At 49.2% G+C, this 20,661-nt stretch overlaps 1 protein-coding gene across 1 annotated transcript in view; it reads left to right on the top strand.

The window, feature by feature from the left end:
* The window catches only part of LOC112105768 (zinc finger protein ZFPM1), a 122,847-nt gene that overhangs the window by 6,946 nt on the left and 95,240 nt on the right, over nt 1-20,661 (top strand). The window lies entirely within an intron of this gene.

Consider the following 20,661-nt stretch of genomic DNA (forward strand, 5'->3'; position numbering starts at 1 on the left):
AAAAAAAAAAGCCGCGATCGGCGGCGGCAGTTCAGAGGCAGGTCCTTTGCTCCTAGAGGGAGTGAGGGACCTGCCGCCCCCGAATTGCCGCAGGTGCCGCCCCTCTCCCTTGGCCGCCCCAAGCACCTGCTTGTTAAGCTGGTGCCTGGAGCCAGCCCTGGCCGCCGCTACCCCAGGGCTCTGGCAGCGGGACTTGGGAGGCGATTTAAAGGGCCCTGGGCTCCAGCTGCTGCGGGGTGCCCCGAGCCCTTTAAATCACCAGCCTGGGGAAGCCGGTCAGGTCCGGCACGGTGTACCAGCTCTTGCTGGTACGCCGTACCGTACCGGCTTACTTTCACCTCTGTTTAAAGGGGAGGAAGGCCTGGACCGGATTGTCATGTCCTTGCTCCACAACTCACCTGCCGTTTCTATGGCAGCAAGACGGTCCCAGTACCGTTGATGGCACCTGTCAGAACCCTGAATGCTACAACCCATCTGCCCCAGAAAAGAATCGTCCTTGTGAAAACCATCGGTGGCTATTTCCTGCCAATGAAACTGTTCCACCTCATGCTTTTCTCACCCTGTCTCCATGCTGTCCCCTCTGCCTGCATCCCCACTCCATCCTAGAGTACCAAGTACCCGTGCATGCTCTTCTCTCAAATCCCCCCCTCGTTTCTTCCGCAGGCACTCGCCACCCTGGTAACCTGCTGTTGCCCATTTGTGATATGAAAAGGCACGAGGGAGGGTGGCCTTGTGGTTAAGCTACTGGACTGGGACTTGTGGGGTCTGGATAAAAATTCCCTGTTCTGCCACAGATTCCTTGTGTGACGTTGAGCAAATCTTTAGTCTCCCTGCACATCCCTTCTCCATCTATAAAAGTGGGGCGCTAATCCAGCCTTAGATTGCATAGTATCCACCATCAGGGGGCTTTGATTTCTCTTTGAACCCTCTAGGTGCTGTAAAACAAACCCACCAATGACAGGGAGCACTTCCCTCCGAGTTTCTTGGAGTGTCTTATGTTCATCTGCCTCGATTATTAACTCCTTTAGCTAGGTGGTATCTTTCCATCTTTGACAGCTCGTGTGCCGCAGATCACGCTGATCCATCAGAACATGCCCCCCTAGTGTCCTCGCTGGGTTGCTCCACTGCCACGTTTTGTGAATGGATTTTTTTCTAGGGCTGTCAAGCAATTAAAAAAATTAGTCACGATTAATCGCGCTGTTAAACAATAATAGAATACCATTTATTTAAATATTTTTGGATGTTTTCCACATTTTCAAATATATTGATTTCAGTTACAACACAAAATACAAAGTGTACACTGCTCACTTCATATTATTTTTTATTACAAATATTTGCACTGTAAACATGATAAACAAAAGAAACAGTATTTTTCAATTCTCCTCATACACGTACTCTAGTGCCATCTCTTTATTATGAAAGTGTAACTTACAAATGTAGATTTAGTGTTACATAACTGCATTCAAAAATAAAACAATGTAAAACTTGAGAGCCTACAAGTCCACTCAGTCCTACTTCTTGTTCAGCCAATTGTTCAAACAAACAAGTTTGTTTACATTTGCAGGAGATAATGCTGCCCGCTTCTTGTTCACAAGGTCACCTGAAAGTGAGAACAGGCATTCTCATGGCACTGTTGTAGCTTACGTCACAAGATATTTACATGCCAGATGCGCTAAAGATTCATATGGCCCTTCAACCACCATTCCAGAGGACATGTCTATGCTGATGATGGGTTCTGCTCGATAACGATCCAAAGCAGTGCGGATCGACGCATGTTCTTTTTCATCATCGGAGTTAAATGCCACCAGCAGAAGGTTGATTTTCTTTTTTGGTGGTTCAGGTCCTGTAGTTTCTGCATCGGAGTATTGCTCTTTTAAGACTTCTGAAAGCATGCTCCACACCTTGTCCCTCTCAGATTTTGGAAGGCACTTCAGATTCTTAAACCTTGGGTCGAGTGCTGTAGCTATCTTTAGAAATATCACATTGGTACCTTCTTTGTGTGTTTTTCAAATCTGCAGCGTAAGTGTTCTTAAAATGAACAACGTGCTGAGTCATCATCCGAGACTGCTATAACATGAAATATCTGGCAGAATGTGGGTAAAACAGAGCAGGGGACATACAATTCTCCCCCGAGGAGTTCAGTTAATTGACTCATTAATTTTTAACGAGCGTCATCAGCATGGAAGCATGTCCTCTGGAATGGTGGCTGAAGCATGAAGGGGCATACGAATGTTTAGCATATCTGGCAGGTAAATACCTTGCAATGCTGGCTACAAAAGTCCCATGCAAATGCCTGTTCTTATTTACAATGTCACCAGAAAGTGAGAAGTGAGCAGCATTATCTCCCGTAAATGTAAACAAACTAGTTTGTCTTAGCGATTGGCTGAACAAGAAGTAGGACTGAGTGGACTTGTGGGCTCAAAAGTTTTGCATTGTTTTGTTTTTTAGTGCAGTTATGTAACACAAAATCTACATTTGTAAGTTACACTTTCATGATAAAGAGATGGCACTAGAGTACTTGTATGAAGTAAATCGAAAAATACTGTTTCTTTTGTTTATCATTTTTACAATGCAAATATTTGTAATAAAAAATAATATAAAGTGAGCAGTGTACACTTTGTATTCTGTGCTTTCATTGAAATCAATATATTTGAAAATGTAGAAAAACATCCAAAAATATTGAATACATTTCAATTGGTATTCTTTTGTTTAACAGTGCGATTGAAACTGCAGTTAGTCATGATTAATTTTTTTGCGTTAATCACATGAGTTAACTGCGATTAATCGACAACCCTAATTTTTTTCCCCTTGGCACCAGTCGCTGCTGCACTCGTGGTGCTCAGTACGGCCTGTCCGGGATGTCTCTGTCTGAAGAGGAAACATTCTCCTCCGCTTTGAACAAATTAATAAAATTGGCAACTGCTTAGTTCTTCCTAAGAAGCCACTAGAGTGACTGGGGAGTATTGCAGACCAGCTGTTGGACTCTCCTCCTGTCTTAACTTCACAGTTCTATCAGTGATGTGCCTCTATTATGCCCACCCGTGTTTACTTAGTTACACTGAAAGTGGAGGAAACTGACCGCAGTTGGGCACAGCCCATTTCTTCACACAGGGTTTTGGCTGTGCGGTGCCAGTGGCAGAACCTGTCTTATGGCATGCCAAAGCACATGTCCTTTTTTGGTTTCGTGGCAGGAGCTCTGCGGGGATGATACAGGAAAGGTGGCAAGTTTGGCGAATTAGAGCAGCGGATCTAGCATTTGACGGCTTCCAGGGCCCATGGGGAGGACGCGCTCGCGTTATTTTTTTGTCTGACGTCCGATGGCACCTGATGATCACCAGAGGGGTTCTCAGACTATACTTTAGCTCTCTGCCCTATTTCACTGTGCAGCCTTCCACCTCCAGGGCTGGAGGAAGGAGGCCTCTCGTATTCTCTCACCTGCCCCCCTATATCTTTCACGTCCCATAAAGAATTTCTCACTTACCTGTCTTGCATCTAAAGCAGGGGGCCTAGTGGTGCGAAAGTGATAGCAGCTTGCTGGGAGACAGAGAGCTGCTATGGACTTGCACCTACAAACACACCCCGTGGTGCTTTCCCTCTTAAACCAAATGCCCACAGTCGTCACAGTTGCTTGTCATTGTTTCTCCCTTGAGAGATCAAGAGAAATCCCTTGTCATTGTGCTCACCAGCCACTGGTGCAATAGTCAGCGTGCGCCCTGGGTTGTTAGAACCCTTTAGTCGTGGCAGGCTGCCCTCTGGATGAACTGGAGGGCCACTGAGGGCCAAAATTCAAGGTTCGGTTGCCCCAGATCCAAAGCCCATTGGCATTGCTGGACGAGGCCGTGGTTTCTCTCACCTACACAGTGGAAGAATCCCCCTTCAGCCAAGTTGCCAGCTGATCAGCCAGGAGGTGGAAAAAAGTGATATTTCCCCCCAGGACGTTGCAGTCCTGATTATGCAGAGATAGGGTGACCAGATGTCACGAATTTATTGGGACAGTCCCGTTATTTGAGGCTTTTTCTTATATAGGCACCGATTACCCCCACACACACCCCCTGTCCCGATTTTTCACATTTGCCATCTGGTCACCCTATGCAGAGAAGGTAACTTGATGATACAGGCTGTCCCTGCTCTCTGCAGAGAAGGCATGAATGGATTAATTCTCCTAACACCCCTGTGAGGTCAGGAATTATAATCCCTATTTTGCAGAGCAAGGGAGTGACTTGCCCCATTCCATGAAGGCAGTTACTGGCGGAGCTGGGAACAGACCAGAGCTCCCCAGCCTGATGCCCGAGTGCACAGAACCTAGGCTCGACAAAAATCGAAGCACTAAAATGAGCAAGAGACAAAGGAAATCTGATCCAATTCAGACTGCGTCCGTGCAGGTGGCAAACTGCCTCTGTTTCACAGAGCCCCAGCAGCTTGTGTATGTGATTCCCGATTGCAAACAAGAACTCCGTTTAATCACAACTTTGTTTTCTGATTAAAATGAACCTTCTGGAGTGGGAGGGGCTTGTAGGTAGTCCGGAAGGATAAAACTTCCCGGACCTCAAACATGGGATTAAATTGGTTAACAAACCGGACAGGAAGAAGCAGACTGCTCCTTTTTCTATGTGTTGAATGAGGCACTGTTGGGACACATTTGGCTTAAAATGTAGGTGTGTTGTTTTTTTTAAGCTACAAAATGAAATATAAAGATTATCCACCTGTTGAAAATTTAGGCCCCTGTAAGGCATCACAAATTGGGTACACCAAGTGACTCGTTGCTTCTGAAAATCTTGGCCCTTGGGAAGCTTTGTTTAAGGGTCTCCTACCATGTATGAGAGCCAAATATTACATCCTGGGGGCTAGTACCTCAGACTTTGAAACTGAAATTGACTAGAAACCGACTAGTCTGTCTGAATTGTCTATGAGGCGAGAACTGAAAAAGGAAGCAAACAGTGTAGATAGTGAAGAACAGCAATTTAATGGGGAAACAACATTAGTAGGGAAACTTTGTGGGGTTTTTTCACTGACTTGATTTAAAACCAAATCAAACTGTCGTCTTCCCCCCCCGGCCGCCTTTTTAAAAAAAAACCTGTAAAATTCGTTGTGGTTCCTGGAGCTGTTTTCCCAGGGCTTTCCTCTGTGTTGAGGTGTTTCAGTTAACCGGGCTGCGTGGGAGACCTTGACTCCGGAACCAGTGATATTTGGTGTGTCATCTTGAAGCCCCAGCTCCTGGAATCCTGTGATCATACAAGCCTCATAGCTTTCACTTGACAGTTTCTCACCCTTATGGTGGTGGAGGAAAGCTTGAAAATGTGCCCAGGGTGTTCCCCGAAGAGTCCAACACCCAAAGGCAATTAAAAAAGACCCCACGTTTATCACTATGTTAAAAACAAATGTACTTGACTCGTGATTTTTGAACACTGGAGACCGACAAGACAGACCTCCTGATTTATATTTCTCTTGAGTTCAAGTGTTTCCGTGGTAATGAAGTTCCGCCTTTGGCTCACTGCAGCAGTAAAGACTCCTCGCTGTTCCTGTAGCAACATGTTTTTTTGGAAGGGATGAAATGCTGAAAGGAATGTAACTGTTGACCTTGGGCTGGAATAGGGTTAAGGAGTGTATATGTGAGTCACTTCAGATAACAGCCTTCCACTGCTTTTTTCCTCCAAAATAATTCGTTATCTCCTCGCTCTCACATCAACATATTTCTGTGACATCTCCCATTCAGCAGTGTAGAAAGGAAATGTGTTTCTCTAATTTGTTAATCTGATATATTATTTTTTTAATCTCGCATGGCCAGCCCATCGATTATTTTTTTTTCATTAAAAAGAAATGAGGCCCCTCTTCGCCCCCTCCCCCAAAGTGAGAATTGCGTTGAGTTATGAATCAAAATTGCTGTAACAAACTGGCTAATGCGTACATGTAGCACTGCCCATGACTGGCTGGAATAAGAGCTGGGTCCTAGACCCCGTATGGCGAATAGAGATTTTCCTTCACCTTGCGTGGCAGGGGAATGTGCTATTGGAGCAAGAAATTCAGAGATCTGTCCCCACAGCGGTGATGTGGTTGAGGGTAGCAACAGCCACCAAGATTTATTTAACATCATTATTATTATTATTATTATTATTATTCGTTTATTATCACCATGGATTTGCTGAGACTGCAAGTTGCGGGGAACGTGGCTGTAGAGAACCCCTGTCAGCAGGCAGCTTCCTGGATCATCTTGACGCCTTGTGGCAGGTACGCTACCATGCCAGCAGCGACTCTTGATTGCTGGGAGTGGAATAAGAGGGCTCCCCAAGATTTAAAACCTAATATCCTAGCTACTCTGGCTTCCAGCCCCATGAAAAGTGACCTAAATGTGCTCCGATCTGTGCAGCTCAAAGGTAGGCAGGTGCATAGGACAGTGTGTGGGGGGGGAGACTTTGGCCATAGTTGGTTATTGCCCTTCTGAGAGAGATCGGTTACAGAGAATTTGTGTGTGTATGTGAGAGAGAGAGAGAGAGAGAGAGCGCCAGCGCACTTGTGGAGGCTGCAAAGTATGCTGGGATGTGGCACTTCCTAAATTGCATCTCCAGGGTCCCTTCTCTCGGGCTCACGTTCTCTCTGTGGACCCAGCCCTGCATTTTGTTTGCAGGCCGTTGTCCTGTTGAGCGGAGCGAGAGGGCCGCCTCTCTGGGATGTGGCACCGGGTTCTCTGTGCGTGTCTCTCGCTCCCCCGCAGACGCGCTGCGGCGTGCAACTCACGTGCTGAAGGGTGAGGCCTGTGCCATGGTGCTGCTTTCGGTGGTAAGCTCGAAAGCTGAAGCTGGTGGCAGACACGCTCCCTACAGCCCAGTTCTGCCCTCGGGCGGAAGTCCCACAATGTTTCCTTATGGTGCGAGGGCCTTAGCTCTGCTGCTGGCTGTGGTAGCATTGGGCCCAGCAGCTCGCTGAAGGAAGCCCTTAACTAGCAGCAGAAAGGACGCTGCTGGCTAACCCTGCTGAATGCGGCTTGCGCAGACGCTCTGATACTCTTCTGTTCTCATCTACCTATTTAATCAAACTCCCCATGCCCCCCTTCCAAGCCCTCCTGTCTGCCACGTCTCTCCCCATCCAGTCACTATTTTCCTGGTTCTTGTCGGTTTGCAGTTTGGCTGAAAATGCCAGTCTGTCTAATAAACCCCTTGGTGTGATTCGGGTTTGCTCCTGCCTTGCCCCACCTAGAAAACGAGTCGGGGTAGGACATGATGTGTGTGACTTAAACCCATTCAGTAAACGGGGGGGGGGGGGGGGGGGGGGTTCTAAATGAATGAAATAAAGGCGGCTTTTCTGCATGGTTTTGGATCTTCAAATCTCTCTTCAGCCAGCGTCTTGCAGTGCATGTTCGGTTCTGATGGCTGGCCAGTGGGCCTGTGTGCGGTGGATTTAGTCTTGGTTCGGTTCCCAGTGAGCGTGTTCCTCTCGTAATTCTGCCAACCGCAGATGAAGCTGCTAACAGGGGACCCAGTTCAACATCAACCGGGGGATTTAGGATTGGCTGAGCCTCAGGGGTTGAACTCGCCCCTCATCCCAGAGGAGGTCAAAGTTGAGACACGCCATTGGGGCCTGGAGGAAGGAAGCCCCTGCCCATGCTGTACTTGTCTAATGGGTAAACAGAGAAGGGTTGTAAATCTGTCATCTTTCACCGACACAGAGACCTTAAATTTTCACTCGGGAGGAGAGGTGCTGACGGGGGCCAGTGCAAGAATCCGGGTGGAGAGGTGGCCCGGCACGCACATGCAGTGTTGTCACTTGTGCGTGCGGTTTCGGTGAGTGTACAGTCACAAATGGCTTGCACGGATTCCCAGCGAAATCTCTAGCTCGTGGCGTGGATGTGCGTTTCCCGTGGCGGGTGCGATTTGAGTCGCCCATTGAGCCAAGAAGGCCTCTGGTGACATGTGCACCTCGAATGAATTCACACTTCTCTCTCTCTTTCTGTCCCACCTCTTTACAAATGTTTGCAGAAGTCAGTTTTCATAGGAACCTCTGAGGAAGTCAGGCCCGCCTGCACTTACACCTGTCCTGTCCTTCTCTTAACCTCGTCTCACTTCTCTCTGTCCCAGGTTCCCAACCTGACCACTTCCCTCCCTGCAAGGGCCAGTGAGAACCGCCACTCTCATTTGGTGGCCTCTCCCATCCTTCCGTGCCTTATTCCTTTCTCTTTCAGCTGCAATTCCCTTTAGGGTGACCAGATGTCCCGATTTTATAGGGACAGTCCCGATTTTTGGGTCTTTTTCTTATATAGGCTCCTATTACTCCCCCACCCCCACCCCGATTTTTCACACTTGCTGTCTCATCGCCCTAATTCCCTTCTACTCTTCAGGTTGTAACTCTGATCTGCTTTATAGCAGCCCTGCTCCATCGCGTTGGGTGCCGTGCAAACACGCAACGCCGAAGGGTTCCTGCCCCACGGTCTAACGCTGGTCAGCAGGTCTTGGGCTCTGATGTCGGGCAGGGCCTGGGAGGGCTGTCTAACTGTAGCCCCGTTGGAAAGAAGCTTCCCGTTGCTCTCCTGCCTGTGTGACGCTGCCACGTGCCGAGGGCCTGCCACTTGGTTAGGCACCTCTGCGCAAGCTGGCTTGCACGAGTTATTCACTGTCTGACCAGGGTGGACTTTAGATGGAGTCTTTCAGATCTCTCCTTCCAGAAACCAAACACACACACTTGGCTCACCCGGGCTTGGCTTCCTTGCCCAGTTGACGTGGTCTGTTCTGCCTGTAGCCTTTCAACCTGCTCCTCTTTAATTCTCCTGCTTTTGAATTGATTCATCTGGCTTTTTCTTCCCTCCCTCCAGCCCTCCCCCCACCCTTTGCTTTTAAAATGTGCAGTTCAGCCGCTTACTCACTTTTCTGTCTCCCAGCTGAGGCCTCTCATGCAGGTTTCAGCTCCTATGATAATGCAGAAAGTTGAACTGGCCCCATTACTGCGCTGCGATGGTTGCATTGATAACGGCTTGATAATGGTGGAGATAGCCGATGCTCAGTAGCCAATAGCTCTCCCTCTTCTCCCATTAACATTCCCCACCACGGATCGGCTGGGAGCTGCCTATCTGCTCTCCATTTCCACTCCTCCACTAGATAAGAATGGAAATACTGACTTCATAGCTCACTGATTAAAGTGTCTGGATTTCTTGATAATACACAGATAAATTATGTTTTTCAAAAAGAAGGTAGGGAGGGGGGTGCGGGGGGGGGGGGGGGAAACCGTTCAGTCCGTTTTTATTTTTTCTCTCTCTCGCTGTGCCCCATGTTTTCTGCCGTGGCAAGCTCCAGCCCTTCCGGAATAGGGGTTTTTCCTGCTAGAATGCATCCCGCCCATCAAAGATTTGCATTTGTTTTGATTCCGCTGCCATTGAAACACTGGTGCTGTGGACGGAGGGGAAAGCGGATACTAGTTGGCCCCTTTTATTGAGGGGAAAGGCGAGCTCTAGGTGCCAGTTGCGCGTGGGTGAGATGGGAAGCCAGGGGCCGATCATTCTCAAACTGAACAAGGGAACCATTCATATCCCAGGCACTATTTGCCGTGCAGCCCAGGCAGGACACACTCTGTATATCGAATTGTAACTTGAATATGACTTAGCTATGACACCTGGGGTCAGGAGCCACTTAAAACCAAGCAACACACTAAATGCCAGTTGACAGCACAAATAATTGCCTCTGCCCTGACACCACAACCCCCGTTCCGAAGCCTCCCCAGGAGTGACCCATGCTAGGACAAACGTGGGCGCAGGAAGAGGTGCCTTGCTTATCCCTTATCAAAACATCCTACCGGCAAGATCCAAACGGCAGCGCTAGCCCCATTGTCAGCGGTAATGTTTCAGGCCGTCGCTGCTGTATTTTTATACTGTAGGGCATTGTCTGTTGGTCAGTAACCTGACCCTGGTGGCCTGCTTGTGTAAGCAACACTGCGTGAATAGTGCCTATGCAATGGGCGTGTCATAGAGATATTCCCCAGCCCCTGCTGGGTGTGCATGACTCTGATGAATCTAGGCCATTTCCAGCAGGGATTTGTCAAGCCAGAGCTTTGAAGATTTCAAAGCTTTCTGATTCTCTCCTCCGCCCCAATTTCAATGTAGTCTCTGACCCATCAAGAGTCCCCATCGGGGGGGGTTTGCCTTTGTAAAGAGATTTTCTTTTTTGCGCAGGGGGTGGGGTGGAAAGAGGAGCTGTCAAGCAGGGAGAAGCTCATGAGAAGAATAAGTTGATTTGCCAGCTGAATCCCTGCCCTTTTACCCAGTGGCAATCAAACCTACTTCTGTAGCCATCTAGCTTTCATCCTGGGATCTGATGTCAGGAGCTGTGGCTTCCCCCGGCTTGCTGCTAAACTGTGCCATCCCCTTCTCCTTCCAAGGGCGGACAGGAACTTGCCCGCAGGGAACGGGCGTAGGATTCACAGGGAGTCTTTGTCTATGGCTGGCTCTAGGGCTTCCCAGCAGGATCTTCCTCTATGTGCCGTGTTTCAGATGCGCCCAGCAGTGCTGCTGGACAGGAAGTGGAAAACACAGTATCCAAGTGAAATATCCGAACTGGAATTAGTCTAGAACATTGGGGCTACCACTACAGAGTGGTTAGGAATTGTCATGGGATCGCCAGTGATAACTAGTTGGAAAGCCTGTGTTTTAGGTGTTATCCGAAACCAGAACCACCAGTAGATGCAGAAGGGGACTGCACATGGTGGGGCGTTGGTGACCCAGGGACAGGACACCTGAGTGGAAGCAGTTGTTTCTCTATGACCTTGGGGAAAATCCCTTAACCACTTAGTGTACATCTGTGAATAGGGATAAGCAGGGCCGCCCAGAAGATTCAGGGGGCCTGGGGTTCAGCGGCGCGGGTCCTTCTGCTCCAGGTCTTCGGGGCACTTCGGTGGCGGGTCCCGGAGCAAGTGAAGGACCCGCCGCTGAATTGCCGCCGAAGACCCAGAGCGGAAGCTATTGCCGCTGAAGACCCGGAGCAGAAGAAGCTCCAGGTCTTCGGCAGCGGGTCCTTCACTCGCTCCGGGTGTGTTCGGCGGCACTGAAGGTCCTGCTGCTGAAGACCCGCTGAAAACTCTCATGGGGGGCCCCTGAAAACTCTCGTAGGGGCCTGGAGCAAATTGCCCCACTTGCCCCCCCTCTGGGCAGCCCTGGGGATAAGCCATACAGACCTCTTGCAAAGCACATTTGCAGTCTGCGGATGAAGCATTACGTGGGTATAAAAAACACAGACTCGGGAGATAGCGACCCATTCTGAATCTCCATCAGTACTTCCTGCTGCACCTTGGGCTTTCCTTCCGGGTCTCCCATGTAGGTCTGCATCAAGCCAACTCTGCTTAGCTTCTAAGGTCTGTTGGAATCACAGCTCATGGTTCTGTGGCTGCAGGTCATAACACTGATGCAAAGGTGCTTGGTGGAGAACTGAACTGGAGTGGGCAAAGTTAGGTTAAAAAACCCCATTCCTGTAATGATGGCTTTTTAACTTACTGCCTATTCCCAAGTCACAGAATGGTCTAGTGGTTAGAGCCGAGAGACAGGGTCAGGAGGCCTTGATCCTAGCACTGCTTTTGACGCTGACACCCTGTGTGATCCTGGGTAGCTTGCTACTCTGCCTGAGTTTCCTGGTTTGTAAAACGCGGCTAACAATTAATACCGGCCTCCTGGAAGGGTTGAGGCTTAGTCTGTTAGTGGCCGCTGAAGGCTCTGACGCTTTCATATGAAAGTGGGTTTACAGATGCCAAGTATTAACATGATCTCAATTCCTCTCTTACCCACTTTGTTATGAAGTGACTGGCTCTCCTGTTGTTTATTTGTCTAGAGTAGTGCTAGAGACCCTGACTGAGATCAGGGCCCCGTTTGCTGGGTGAGAGACGCCTAGTGAGAGACCCTCCCTGCCTTAAAGGGCTTAAGCCATGTCTACACTACAAAATTGAGTCGAGCTAACTTACGTCCGCACACAGCCTCTGCAGCGGTTACTTTGCTTGTGCGTGTCTACACTTCGCTCCTTGTGTCAGCGGTGTGCATCCTCACCAGGAGCACTTGTATCGATTGTACCATTAGCGTAGGGCATCGTGGACAGTAACAGTCGACGTAAGCAACGCAGCATCTCTACTGACGCTGCATCGACCTAACTGCCTTGACCGTGACTCTACGCCACTCGTGGAGGTGGAGTTATTCAGTTCGTATAGCGGGACAGTTACGTTGGTGCGAGCGACATTTAAGTGTAGACGCTTTTTCATAGGTAGGTCCACGTAAGCTACCTTGTTTTAACCGAACTATGTAGTATTGACCAGGCCGTAGTCCGAACAGACAAAGTGTAGGAGATGGAACAGGTACAGCGAGATGAAGTGATTTGCCCGGGATCACATGGCAGATCTAGGGCAGAGGGATTAGAAAGCATATTTCCTGAGTCCCATTCCAGTCCAAGCACAGGACCATGCAGCCCCACCTTTCAAGTGCTCGGTGTCCCACTGAAGGAAAGCTTTTCCTTTCAAGCCTTGAGGATGATGCAGTCTGATCCCAACAAAAGCCACTGCAGCAAGTGTCTTATGAGCTTGACTGATTTGTTAATGCAGTCAGGGTTTGTATTGTTTGCATCACACCACCGTACAGTGGCATCTGCCCCGGCAGTGTATATGTTAGGAATAGGGCCATACCAAATTCACAGTCCATTTTGGTCAATTTCACGGCTATAGGATTTTTAAAATTGTAAATGTCACAGTTTCAGATATTGAAATCTGAAGTTTCATGATACTGAAACCATGAGGGTGCTGACCCAAATGGGAGTTGGGGGAGGGGGGATTGCAAGGCTATTGTATGGGCGGGTTGTGGGATTGCCACTCTTACTTTTGCACTGCTGCTGCCGGCAGCGCTGCCTTCAGAGCTGGGCGGCCGGAGAGCAGCGACTGCTGGCTGGGAGCCCAGCTCTGAAGGCAGCTCTGCAACCAGCAACAGTGCAGAAGTGAGGGTGGCATGGTATGGGGTGGGTTGTCACTTTTGGGGTAGGGGGGCAGGGCCAGCCTTACAGGTGAGCAATCAGCCAGGATGCCGTAGTCAGGGGGAGCACCGTGGTCACCCCCTACACACACACAGCCCCTGAGTACTGGGCTTGGAGCCGGAGAGGGCAGGGCTGGGAGCACTCCAGCGAAGGGCTCCTACTGTACACCGAGCTCCATGCTCCCACCTCCAGGAACCTCCCCCAGCTGCAGGAAGCTGCTGGTGGTGGCAGCGCAGCCCTAAAGGTGGCAATACCATACCATGCCAGCCTCATGTCTGTGCTGCTGCTGGCAGCAGCTCTGCTTTCAGAGCTAGGCTCCCGGCCAGCAGCTGCTGCTCTCCGGCCGCCCAGCTCTGAAGGCAGCGCAACCACCAGCAGCAGTGTAGAAGTAAGTGTGGCAATCCCACGACCCCCCTACAATAGCCAGATTTCACAGGGAGACCAGATTTCATGCTCCGTGCTGCTTTTTTCATGACCGTGAATTTGGTAGGGCCCTAGTTATTCACTTCCCAGCAGGGAGCACTGGTTACGGATATATGGATGTGGCAGGTCCCCTTTCTGCTCACGTCTGACTATAAAATCTCTCTGATCAAACCTGTTCCATCTTCACTTTCACAGTGAAGTCCCAGTAGCTCGCTGCTGATGAGCTACCCTTCACTAACGCACTGTTGTATGCAACCTGCCTGAAGCTAGCAGCCCTGCGATGCCTAACCACGAAATCTGTTTCCAGCTTTCACACCGAGATCACAAACAACAGGGCGCTTGGAACACTGAGTGCCAAGAGCGAATGCCCGTGGTAACCCAGGGGAAGGTCTGGACTCTATTTTGGGCCAAAAATGGGTCTGGATATCTGTCAATTGTAACCTTTCATTTTCCTCGCTAATGTTCCTTCCACACTTCTGAGCGGTAATCCTGCTTTTTAATTTGTACCGCCACAGTTGGCTGCATTCACTGCACTGTCAGGAACCACGCTCACCTTGCAGCTTGGGTACTTACATGGCACCAATCGCTGTAGGGTCTGAGCGGCTTACAATCTTTACTGTATTTATCTTCACTGCACCCCTAGGAGGCTGGGCAATGCTGTGATCCCCATTGTATGTATGTGGGAACTGACCGCACAGAGAGACTAAGTGACTTGCCCAAGGTCCCACGAGAAGTCTGTAGCAGAGCAGGGAATTGAAACCGGGCCTCCCAAGTCCTAGGCTTGTGGATCATCCTTTCTTCACGCTGCCAAAATGTCCCAGAGCTGCTGCTTCCTTTGGCCTGTAACTGAGTCTCCTCAACGCTGGGGCGAGTTAAGGCAGCAAGTGGGGCACAGAGTCAGCGAGCAGCTGCTTTTCTCCAAAGCTGCGAGGTAGGTGAGTGAGCTTGAAGGGATGCTGGGTTCTGCAGAACAGAGTCTGCTAAATTCTGTTGTGCATAAAAACACATGGCTTGGATCTGGGTCCTATTTTATCTGACCCATATTCCCCTCTGCTTCCCCTGAAGTTTCCGGGGATCCCACCCTGCCCGCACTTACTACAGATTGTAGTGCTTGTTACCTGGACTTCCTGGTAGCTTGTTACTTGAATTTCATGGTAGCTGCTGCAAGTAGTTCTGTTGACTTCAGGGTAGCAAGCGCTGTTTCAGTCTGCAGGACTGGAGCGGCTCATCACTTACAATGCCACATTTTTAGAGTAGTGATGAGGCGTGCTGTCATCCCTGGCCAACAGATAATAAAAATAAAGACCCAAACTTTCTTGAACTTGGTTGCCTAAAGTTAGGCTCTTAAACCCGTAATTGGGCACCTAGAATTGTGTCTCTCTCTCCCCCCCACATCCGCCCCCCAGTGCAGAATGTACAAATCCTCAAAAAGCCAATAGGGCACTGCGCATGCTCGGTACCGTTTGAAAATCAAGTCACTCTTCGGTTCTTTAATCTATATTTAGGCCACCTGCTTTTTGGCGCAGATGAGGAGGGGGAGCCTCTGGCTTCCAAACTTTCAGCTTCTTGCGCTGGGAAGGTATCGACTGAAAATCTAAGTTTGCTTCATCTAAAACTAAAACTAAAGTTCATTTTTAATGTGCTGCCCCATTCCGGTTGGGCTGTTTTTCTTTTTTTAAAGGCACTGTGATAAAAAGCAGCGATAAAGCCAGGACTGTTTTGTGTAGGAGTTGGTATCTGCGTTATCTATCTCCCTTTTTCACTCTCTGAGCAGCTCTGTTGTTTTTTACTCTTATCTCGCTCCACCAAAATGCCAAGAACAAAAAAAAAAAAAAAAACCAAAAAACAAAAAAACAAAAAAAAAAAAAAAAAAAAAAAGCCTGCACACACAAACTCCAGTGCCTTGATAATTCATGGACCTGGTGATAAAATGTTACAATTTTAATTTAATGGTAGGTTTTATTTTCATTTTGCAAACGAAGTCAAAATGCAGCCAGGCAATGGTGCTGTACTCCCCAGGGCTCACCCCTTTTGTCATTCTCCCCTTCTTTCCTCACGTAATAAAATCTGGGATGATCTGAGTGGCTAGAGAGAGAGGCCTTCTTATGTGCCAGGGGTTGAACAGTGATTGCTACCTCTGGCTGTGCTAACGGGCTTAGGTGGAAGGTGAAAGCTGCTGCCACTTAAACGGCAAGATCATTTTGTGCTTGTACCTAGGACTCTGCCTGTGCACAAAACTCCTGCAGCCAGGAGTGCTGCGCTCCGTAGCTCATGAGCAAAGCAAGACTGGGCCAGAACTCCTGGGTGCTGTTGTGTTACAGGACTGGTCTTACCATGAGGCGAACTGAGGCGGCCGCCTCATGTGCCAGTCTGTGCGGGGGCCACTAGGACCCAGAGCGTAGAAAATTGTGTCTGCTGCTGGTGCATATGTATTCACTCTGCTCTAGATGCACAGAGATGGTGGAGTGCTGTGCTGGAGGAAGGAGGGCACAAGAGACATAACAGGCAGGCAGGAGAAAAGGTGAGAGGGAATAACAGAAAGCAGCAGGAGCTGCAGGGAGAGAGAGGAGGAGGAGCCTCTTGGGTACCTCTCTAGCACCCCCAGGAGCCTGGACCGATTCACACCAGCTTCTCAGGGAGCTTCCTGGTTCCTGCTGCTTCCCTGAACCCACTTGAGGAGAACAGGCAGTCAACTGAAGTAGTAGGAGCCAGTTAGGCCCTTAAGATGCTGGTATCTTCCCTCACTCAGGCCCTGCTACCAGCCTGCTTATTTGTCCCCTTCAACTGAGTGTTGAGAGCCACTATCGCTGGCACAGAACAGCCGTCATGAGTGAAAGAAGAAAACGCCCCTCTGGGGCAGCATTCAGAAAAAGAAAGAAAGCAAAGGAAGCTTTTCTATCCAAGCAGGAAGGAGCTCTCCTGAGATACATAGACACAAATGTTCATGGTGAGCCTTCCGGCCCCAGTGAGGATGAGAGTGGTGAGGAGATGCCAGAGTGCAGGTGACCTGGCAGCTACTGCAGCATCCATATCTCCATCTCAAGTGGATGTAACCATGCACATTCCTGAAGAAAAGTGTAGATCAGAGAAGAGTGCGGTGGAGGCGCAAGAAACAGCTGCTGCTGAGTTTAGTTCCTTAAGTCTAGATGATCCAGGACTGTGGACCCACTTGAGCAGTAGCCTGAGGGACTTCCTTGTACTGCATGGGCCACAGCAAGTGAAAAACTTCATGTTCCCCAAAGACCATGGAAATAGAAATTTCCATCCAACATATGACTGGCGTGAAATCCCCAATGGTGACAAAGCGGAGAGGCCATGGCTTATGTACTCAAAAACCCAGAATGCTGCAAACTGTTTTTGTTGCAAACTCTTCCAGTCTAATGTTCCAGCCACATTGGGTTCTACAGGAACAAAGGACTGGAAAAATCTGGCTAGAAATCTGGCATGCCATGAGAAGACAGCAAATCACCAGAGAGCATTCCATAGGTGGAAAGAACTTGAGATGAGACTAAGGTTAAAGGCCACCATAGATGATCAGCATCAAGAGAAGATTGCATCAGAGTCTCTTCAGTGGCAAAATGTTCTGAAAATGCCCATTGCCATTGTGAGAATGCTTGCTACCCAAAACCTAGCACTGCAGATCAGCTGTATGTGCCAAACAATGGAAACTTCCTTAAAATTGTGGAGCTGATGGCTGAATTTGATGCTGTACTCCAGGAGCATCTAAGAAGAGTCACCACCCAAGAAATGTACATACACCACTACCTTGGAAAAACAATTCAAAACCACTGAGTGCCACACGATGGGAAGTCGAGTGGAGGCGATAAAGCCTATCAAACACCGAATTGGGAAGATAGATGATGCCATTATGGAGGATAATGCTATGACCGGAACTGTTCATGGGAGAACAGTGGGAGAGGGAAATGGAATCACCAGAAACATACATAACTTCAAATTTCTGTGTGGCTTAGTGTTGTGGCATGACATACTGTTTGAAATAAATGTTGTAAGCAAGAGACTCCAAGGTGTTGACCTTGATATATCTGGAGCAATGGAACAACTGGACAAAGCAAAGTCATACCTACAGTCTTGCCGGTCAGATGAGGGATTTCAAAATGTTCTGAAGAGTGCATGGAAGTTGGCAGAGGAACTTCACACTGAAGCTATTTTCCCCACCCATTCAAGAATACAAGAGTCACCGAAGAAGAAGACATTTTGATTACGAGGCACGGGATAATCCCATAAGAGACCCCAAACAACAATTCAAAGTTGAATTCTTTAACCAGGTGCCAGATTGTGCAATACAGGCAGTTGAAGAATGTTTCATGCAGCTCAAGGAACACAGCAGTATATTTGGGATGTTGTATGATATTCCAAAACTCCTCACTATACCTGAAGAAGACCTACACCAGCAATGCAGGGCACTAGAGACAGTGTTGACACATGATGACATGCGCGATATTGATGCGAGTGATTTAGGTGATGAACTGAAAGCCGCTTCAAGATACATTTCAGCAGGATGAACTCCAAAGGCTGTTCTGGAATATATGTGCATAAATAAGATGACCACCCTCTTTCCTAATGCTTTTGTTGTTCTGCGCATACTTCTAACACTTCCTGTAAGAGTTGCCAGTGGAGAACGCAGCTTCTCCAAGCTGAAGTTAATAAAAACACATCTACGCTCCACAACGACACAGGAGAGGCTGGTCGGCCTTGCAACTATCTCAATAGAGCAGGGGTCGGCAACGTTTGGCACGCGGCTCACCAGGGTAAGCACCCTAGCGGGCCGGGCCAGTTTATTTACCTGCTGACGCGGCAGGTTCAGCCGATCGTGTCCCCCACTCGCCGCAGTTCGCCGTCCCGGGCCAATGGGGGCGGCGGGAAGCGGCGCGGGCGAGGGATGTGTGGCCCCCATTGGCCCAGGACGGCGAACCGCAGCCAGTGGGGGCCGCGATCGGCCAAACCTGCCGTGTCAGCAGGTAAATAAACTGGCCCGGCCCGCTAGGGTGCTTACCCTGGTGAGCCGCGTGCCAAACGTTGCCGACCCCTGCAATAAAGCATGAGCTGGCCCAGACTGTGGACCTTCAGGAAGCAGTTCAAATCTTTGCAGCCAAGAAGGCATGGAAAGCACCACTTTGATTATTCAAACAGATAAAAATGCCAGTGTTTACTATGCAGACAAGAAAAGTTACATTTGCTGTTCAGGTGTTTGAAAGTTAAGTGTTAGTTAAAATTTTTGAACAAAGCATTTTAAGTTGTTAGTTCTCCCTTATTGGGGTAGGTAGCAGAGCAGTACCATGAGAGGAGTGGAACAGGAAGAAGGCAGAATTGAGACCTTTCAAAGTTTTGGCCCAAGTGAGGGGGTGTGGGGGCGTCATTTGAGCTCCCCGCCTCAGGTGGCAAAATGTTGTGGGCCTGCCATGGTGTTGTAGGAATTGGTGGCAGTGACTCATTAGGGGGCACCTTCCCTTTGGGTCAGCACTGTCCCAGTGTGGGCTTACAGCATGGTCTATGTTGCTGGAGGTGCGACCCTTAGGGTGAGTGTTAAAGCAGAGGCCATGACTTTCAGCTACCCCATGGCACTTTCTACGAGATAAGGTGTGTTTACTTCAGCATCCACAGCTGCCACATGCCAACCCAGAGGTGGCTGCATTTCAGAAATTATTTTTGTTGTTCATAGCTCTGTCACAGCACCTTTAAGGCTCTCCTGACATTTTTAAAATGCTTTGAGGTCCTTTGGCCTAGCAGGGCCTAGCGTTTTACTGTTATGCTAACGCCTGTGACACCTTAGCTGGAAATAACACCTTTTGAAAGAGTCTAGGGATTTCCCCCTGAGAGTTTCTGCAACATTGTAAGTGAGAAGAGAGCACTATGTAAATGAACTTGTCAGCTGCATGCTGATTGGCCAAGTTACCTGTGACATCACAATGCCTCCTCCACAGAAAACTGTTTCCTCTGTTTATCTCCCTTTCTTGCTTTGCTCCTGGCATGTGCCACCAGCAGTCTTGGGGCTGAGCCTAGGGTGACCAGGTGTCCCGATTTTATAGGGACAGGCCTGATATTCGGGGCTTTTTCTTATATAGGCGCCTATTACCCCCCACCCCCTGTCCCGATTTTTCACATATGCTATCTGGTCATCCTAGCTGAGCCGGAGGGAAAGAACAGGGGGGGCTCTTGCTTCCCTGCTCAGGATCGGTTTCCTGTTTTTCAGTGGGACCGGGTTGCTTTAAATTCTTTAAAAAAAAGAAGTTGCTGGGGAATCCTGGGTGTCCCAAACTTTGACTTGGCCCAGTTGACTTCTCCTGCTGCATCTGCTCCCCTGCTCTTTCTGGAAGTGACTGGCTGGCTGATCCAGGGCCTGTTTCTTAGCTTCCCACTCCTAGTCCAGGGTGGGAGAGGCACCCAGACTCCCGCAGGGAGGGTGTGTGTGTGTGTGTGTGTGTGTGTGTGTCTGGCTTTGGAGTGTGATGCATGGAGTGGAAACCAGACAAGATGTTTGGTCTCCTATAGGTGTGTGTTGGATTCCTGGGTGGTTATTTTATTTGTTTTCCAGTAGCCCCTAGAGGTCCCCCTCTGAGTTGAAGGCCTCGTTGTGCTAGGTGCGGTACAATCACATGAGCGGTCTGTGCCCTGTAAAGCTAAACAATCTGAGTGGAGAAGATTAAGGGTGAGAGGCAGTTTCATCTCCCTTTTACAGATGGGGAACTGAGGTGCAGCAAGGGGAGGGGACTTGCCGAGGGAGTCTGTGCCAGAGCCAGGAGTTGAATCCCGATCCCCACATCCCAGTCTCCTGCCGTAACCCCAAGCTCATTCTTCCCAGGAATGTGGAAATACCTTGAGACTGTCAGTTCCAGCTCAGATTTGCCATGTTGGCTGGAAAGAGGCCAAATACCAGTGGCTCTTGCCCAACCAATTAGGCACCTAACTTTCAGCATTCTCAAGTTGGACACTGTTGCCCTGAATGATGGGTTACAAGCAACGTTTTTCCTATTAGCATCCCATGTCCGAACTCAGCTCCAGTGTCCCACGTTCCTAACATGAGCGACTGGGGCCTGCACCACACCCGGGTGAGACCTGGGTGTGTGCAAAATGCAGAATGACACATGCAAGCTGGTGGGCACATCTGAAAGCAAAGCTTTGCCTGGTATCCCCTGTCCATTAGTGTGTTGGCATCCACAGGCAGTGAACTCCTGCTTCCCTCCCACCCCCTCGAGCCATATCAGCTGGGATCCAAAATGCCAACTGTCTCCCGGGAAGCATGTAA

Source organism: Terrapene carolina, unplaced genomic scaffold (assembly GCF_002925995.2).
Source record: "Terrapene carolina triunguis isolate 2854851 unplaced genomic scaffold, T_m_triunguis-2.0 Scaffold33891, whole genome shotgun sequence".
Classification (NCBI taxonomy): Eukaryota; Metazoa; Chordata; order Testudines; family Emydidae; genus Terrapene; species Terrapene triunguis.